Genomic DNA, 6722 nt, shown 5'->3' with positions numbered 1-6722 from the left:
CTTACTGATAACATTTATTGCCATTGTATAAAAAACAGATACTTAATTAGTGCTAAGAATCAAGGGTTTTGCAATATACTTAAAGGTTTTTTTTTTTTTTGTAAAGTAACACAGAGGAGCCTATTTAATATTTAACAGTGTTTGTTATACATTGAACAACATCGAAACTCAATCGTTACTATTTTACTCTCCATAATTTACCTCCCAAAGCATTTAGCTTTCAGATAATCATTCAGGATAACGGTTTTTACTTTCTTCAAGATTCTTCAAGCGAAGAAAAGATCATGTTTCTTTCTAATGTCAGTGTGATTTGATCATTATAAGTGAGGATGATGATCAGTCCTGTTTCTCTCTAGATGAAGGTTTTTGTTGTGGCTCTGCTCTCTGTTTTCACGGCTTCTGTTGTAATAGGATTCAAACCATTCAACTGCTCTAAAGTAAATAACTCAGGACAAACCGTCAGTGGGATTTACTCCATCTATCCAGCAGGAGACATTCCTGTCTGGGTTTACTGTGAGATGATCTCAGGTGGGAAAGATGAAGACAACGGAGCATGGACAGTATGAATGGGACTCTAGATCATCAAACACACATCAGCACATTCATTATGAATCATATATTCTATATAAACCCATCACAGGTGTTTCAGAGGAGAATGGATGGCAGTGTGAATTTCTATCAGCCATGGAATCAGTACAAGAGAGGATTTGGGAATGAGGAGGGAGAATACTGGCTAAGCTCTCACAGTGTGTGTGTGTGTGTGTTCATGTCCAGTATTTGGTTGAACGTGTTCTTCATGTGTGTGTGTGTATGATCAGGGCTGGAGAACATGTACCAGCTGACACGTAAGAACAAGTACACAGCAAAAAATCCAGAGTGAAATTAACTCTGCTGGGAGTTCATGTGAGACCACACTCAAGAGTGTGAACGTGTTAAAATAGGAGTGTTAATGAGATAATTAAGTGATTAATTGAGTGATGATTGACCACTATTGACGACACCTGATGTTAACATGAAGAATCAACAAAGATGAAAAACACTATTTTTATGTCACCGTTATAATGGTCAGTGTTTGCTTTAGTTGGGTTCTTGAGGCTTATTTTTTTTAAAGTCAGATTTGGTTTGGCTGTTACAAATAGTAATGAACAGACAAGAAAAAAATCTAAATATGGGCTTTTGACCTTAATCACCCAACTCAATTAAAGCCTAAACATATTTGATTGACCTTATTTATTATAACAACCCTGTGATTGGACAGTACTAGGGATGGGACGATAACCGGTTTTATTGATAACCGTGATAAAATGTGCTGAAGGTTAGTAATATCGTTTAAAAATGAATTATCATTAAAACCGTGTTTGATTATCGCGGTTTTAATAACTCACTATTAAATCATGTCCAGCCAGCAACAGTCTGACGCAAGCGCAGCGCACAATGCTTTTTTTGTTTTTTTTCGAGAAGGAATGGCGAAAGTCAGTGACTTTTCTATGCTTTTCTATGCTTCTACACTTTTCATTGTAAGGAAGGAAATGCCACAGAATTTAATCTTTCTTTAAATTAAGTGCATAGAGTTGCTTGTTTTATTAGTTGTTTGTTGATTATTAAATATAAAACTTGCTGAAATGTTTTCAGTGTGAGCATCAACTATTTTTGAACACTTTCATCTCGTTTCAACAAAACCGTGATAATATTGATAATCGTGATAATTTTAGTCACTATAATCGTGATATTAAATATTCATACCGTCCCATCCCTAGACAGTACCCATTAATTAAAAGGATTCCTTGAAAGTTGTTCTGATAATTTAAAAAAACTTGTATTAGACACACACATACATCAAAAGTTAGTGTAGGAATCTCAACAATGTTGACAAACAGCATATACAGAAAAACAGAACAACTCTAAACATTAGAAAACAAACTACTAAAAGTAACATAAAAAACAAAACAAAAATAGATTAGTAAGAATAAAGGAAATTACTGAAACAATTCAGCTAATAATTTATTCATGCCACTATGCATCATGGGAGCCATGGATGAATTTTGATAGATGGCACCCAGGATGCACTGCAACATGCTTTTTGGATTTTCACCATTGTTGAGATTCACAGGTTGATTCTTGATGTTTGTGTGTCTAACTGAAAGATTTTTGAGCAAACAACTTTTAAGAAATTCCCCAGATTGTATTTGAAATGCTGGAAATAAATTGTTGAAGAATCATAGGGCTGCAATAATCAACAATGTAACTTTAACTCAGTAATTCAGGGATAACAATAGACTTCGCTTGTCCATCAGTTTTTATAACTCCGTTATAACAGCCAGTTAAAGCCAATTAAAACCTGGCGTTAACATTTTAGGGGTCAAGAGCCCAACTAAAGCAAACACTGACCACGATAATGGTGACACCATTAAAATAGTGATTTTCATCTTTGTTGATTCTTCATGTTAACATTAGGTCTCGTCAATAATGGTCAATCATCACTCAATGAATCACTTAATTATCTCATTAACTTAAACTCAGCTTCAGTGTTAATTTAACACTCCTATTTTAACACTTTCACACTCTTCAGTGTGGTCTCACATGTACTCCCAGCAGAATTAATTTCACTCAGAATTTTTTGCTGTGTACATGCTGAGAGTTGATCTAGAGGACTTTGAAGGAAGGAAAGGTTTGCTCAGTATTCGTCCTTCTCTGTGGGTTCTGAAGCTGATGGATACAAACTACAAGTTTCAGGATTCAAAGATGGAGGAGCAGGTAGGACACTTCCATTTATACTCATGAAAACGCATTGATAAAATCACACTTGAACAGATGTTTACTTGCTCACAGTCTTTCAAATCTTTTTTGTAATTTCATTGAAACATGTTCTTCATGTAAATAAGAATGTATCAATGTATCAAATAGACCCTGATAATATAATACATCTCAGAGACGTCTTTTTGATGTCTGCATTATCATCTGCAAGATGTATTAGAGTCTTTACTCAAATGCAATATGTCTATAGGATGTTTCCTATCATATATCAAAAGTTTATGATGTAGAATGCATGCAAAACTGACATCTTAAAGATGTCTGTCAGATGTTTGTACACAGCAGATGCTTTCCAGATCAATAAATCTTTAAGAGACATCTTGGAGATCGGCCAAACCAACAATGATCAGGGCCGATTATATCCTGTTAGATAAACATGTCATCAGACTGCAACTCATACTGTGTTTCCCGCATCAGCCCAATCTCACTTTAACACAGGTTTTTAACAATACAGTCTCTCTTAGACCCTATGTATCACCCATAGCGCAAGAACAATGGGTTTTTCTACACTAACCATAATTAACCATGGTATAACGTTAGTTATAAAAATTGTAACCAAAATGAATGTAAAAAAAAAAAACCAGAAAAAAAAACATTGTACACTTTTACTATAATGAAACCATGGTTAATTTTGGTAAGGGTTAATATCAGTTACTTTATAGTTATAGTGTAGTATATAGTTTTTATAGTAACAGTTACTAATACTTTTACTTCAGTATTTTTCTGGTAACAACTTTGTTTAAAGTATGATAATTGGATACTTCATGCAACACTGGTGTTTGCGGTCATTGAACCTCCTCAGAAGAGAGTCTTTCCATTCATCCCAGAGAAGTTATAAATGGGGTTCTTTATGGGAAAGTCGTGGGCCTAGTGGTTAGAGAGTATGACTCCCTTAAAAAGATGTTACTGTCCTCAATGATGCTCTTCCTTTTTGCAGGTGACTCTTTGTCCTACCATAATGGACAGAAGTTCACCACCTTTGACAAGGACCAAGACTCCAGTAGTATTAACTGTGCCAAACTGTATCTCGGGGCATTTTGGTACAATATGTGTCGCTCTGCAAACCCCAATTGTGTGTATTTATGGGGAGAAGATCCCACCATTTTTGCCATTGAAAATGTTTGGTGCAGCTGGAAGAACAATCTTGCTGTTGGCTTGAAATTCATCAGCATGAAGATCAGACGTGTGTCATAGAAACATCAGTGTTTTCAGGAGCTGACATCCAATGTTGTTTTCACTATATTACAAATGTGAAGGTTTAACGTTTTATTTTTCGATTCTGCTTCTGGTCTTTTGAGTAACTGGTGTGTTAATGAACTTCCAATAAACTCTCCTGCATTGCAAGCATTATGTCTTTTTGTACATTGTGTCAGTTGTGGTGTTCTCATGAAAAATCAATAATTTTATGAACATTAAGTCATTATAAGTGAAACAAATTGTTAAATAAAGAAGATACAAAACAAGTCAAATAAATGAGACAAATCAGTAAATGAGTGAAATTAATTAAATTAAATCATTACTCCCATGAACTCCCAAGACTTCATATCCCACAGTGCTGACTTTATAACTGTAACAGGGAATCTGTAGTGAATGACTCTAATGCAAGATAAGTCAAAATGAACTCTTCTCCGCCTATATAAATTTGTGCAAAAACACAAAACAAATTCATTGTTTGAAGGTAAAAATCATGTTTTATATATATATAACATGATTTTTACCTTAATTAAATAAAGTCCCATTGAGACACAGTCTCTTTTACAAAAGAATCCTGTATAACACGTTCAATCATAAATTGCGAGACAATAAATTACAATCTAAAATACAAAGCAGATTTACACAAAATTTACAGAATATTTGCATGTGAAGAAGCAATGGGTTTAAAATATGTAAATAAACAAAATAGGGTCTAAAGTCAATATCCACCCACCATTAATTAAAACAATTACACATTTCCGTCCGCATATCAGATATTCTTTTTTTAAAAGCAGCTAAGGATAATAGCGCACCAATCTTAAGTCGAGACCGGAGTTCATTCCAGGATGAAGGATTATAGTAAGACAGACCCCTCTTTCCTGCTTCTGTCCTTATTCTTGGAACCTTAAAAAGTAGTACAAAGATCTTAATTGATATGTATTTGGGTACAAACAAATTTCAAACAAATATAAGACGCAAGATACCTAAAATCGCTTTATAAATAAAAATGTGCCAATGATGCCTTCTGTGCGATTTAAGTGACAGACAATTTAGCATATTGTATAAGATGCAATGATGTGTCTGATAGCCAGCCTTTGTAATGAACCTGAGAACCTGAGAGCCGCATGATAAAGAGGGTCTAGTATTGACAGAGTATATGGACAAGCAAATTGATAGATGATATCCCCACACAGCAAAAAAATCTGAGTGAAATTAACTCTGCTGGGAGTACACCTGAGACCACACTCAAGAGTGTGAAAGTGTTAAAATAGGAGTGTTAAATTAACACTGAAGCTAAGTTAAAGTTAATGAGATAATTAAGTGATTAATAGAGGGATGATTGACCATTATTGACGAGACCTGATGTTAACATACAGAATCAATAAATACGAAAATCACTTTTTAATGATGTCACCATTATAGTGGTCAGTGTTTGCTTAAGTTGGGTTCTTGAGCCTTACATTTTTAAAGCCAGATTTGGCTGTTACAACTGAATTGTAACAAACAGACAAGAAAAAAAAATCAAAACATGGGCATTTGACCTGAGTCACCAAACTCAATTAAAGCCTAAACAGATTTGATTGACCTCATTGATTATAACTACCCTGTTATTGTACAGTACCCACTATTTAAAATAATTTCTTGAAAGTTGTTCTGATCAGAAGAAAAGCTTGCTTTAGGCACACACATACATCAAAAATTAGTGTAGGAATCTCAACAATGTTGACAAACAGCATATTCAGAAAAATAGAACAACTCTAAACATTAGAAAAAAACTACTAAAAGAAACATAAAAAACAAAAATAGAATTGTAAAAATAAAGGAAATTACTGAAACAATTCAGCTAATAATTTATTCATGCCGCAATGCATCATGGGAGCCATGGATGAATTTTGATAGGTGGCACCCAGAATGCACTGCAACATGCTTTTTGGATTTTCACCATTGTTGAGATTCACAGGTTGATTCTTGATGTTTGTGTGTCTAACTGAAAGACTCTTTTGAAAGATTTTTGAACAAACAACTTTTAAGAAATTCCTCAGATTGTATTTAAAATGCTGGAAATACTTTGTTGAACAACCATAGGGCTGCAATAATCAACAATGTAACTTTAACTCAGTAATTCAAGAATAACAATAGTCTTTGCTTGTCCATCAGTTTTAAAACTCTGTTATAACAGCCAATTGAAATCTGACTTTAACACTTTAGGGGTCAAGAACCCAACTAAAGCAAACACTGACCACTATAATGGTGATACCCTTAAAATAGTGATTTTCGTCTTTGTTGATTCTGCATGTTAACATCAGGTCTCGTCAATAATGGTCAATCATCACTCAATTAATCACTTAATTATCTCATTAACTTTAAATCTGCTTCAGTGTTAATTTAACACTCCTATTTTAACACTTTCACACTCTTGAGTGTGGTCTCACATGTACTCCCAGCAGAGTTAATTTCACTCAGATTTATTTGCTGTGTAGGGAAAAAGAGTATGTGAAGAAAGAAGGTAGTAGGCGAGAAATCCCCGGAGGTCCTACTGCTTCAGCAAAGATTCTGAAGGGTTCATCGATGGATACTTTTCAATCCCAGGATGCCACGTGAAAGGGATACGTCATCATCGAACGTGAAGGAGAGCAGCGACGTGGCTGTTTACAAAGGTGAGTATTATAAAACAAAACACGGTTCCCATGTGATAAAATCGTATTTGTTGAGCTACT

At 34.5% G+C, this 6722-nt stretch overlaps 1 pseudogene; it reads left to right on the top strand.

The window, feature by feature from the left end:
- The first annotated feature begins 341 nt into the window (after window positions 1-341).
- Window positions 342-4155, top strand: LOC132141773 (microfibril-associated glycoprotein 4-like; annotated as a pseudogene).
- Window positions 4156-6722: the final 2567 nt, after the last annotated feature.

The sequence above is a fragment of the Carassius carassius genome, chromosome 6 (genome assembly GCF_963082965.1).
Source record: "Carassius carassius chromosome 6, fCarCar2.1, whole genome shotgun sequence".
Taxonomy (NCBI): Eukaryota; Metazoa; Chordata; class Actinopteri; order Cypriniformes; family Cyprinidae; genus Carassius; species Carassius carassius.
Note: the sequence above shows the minus strand (reverse complement) of the source record. Positions and strands in the feature narration are given on the sequence as shown.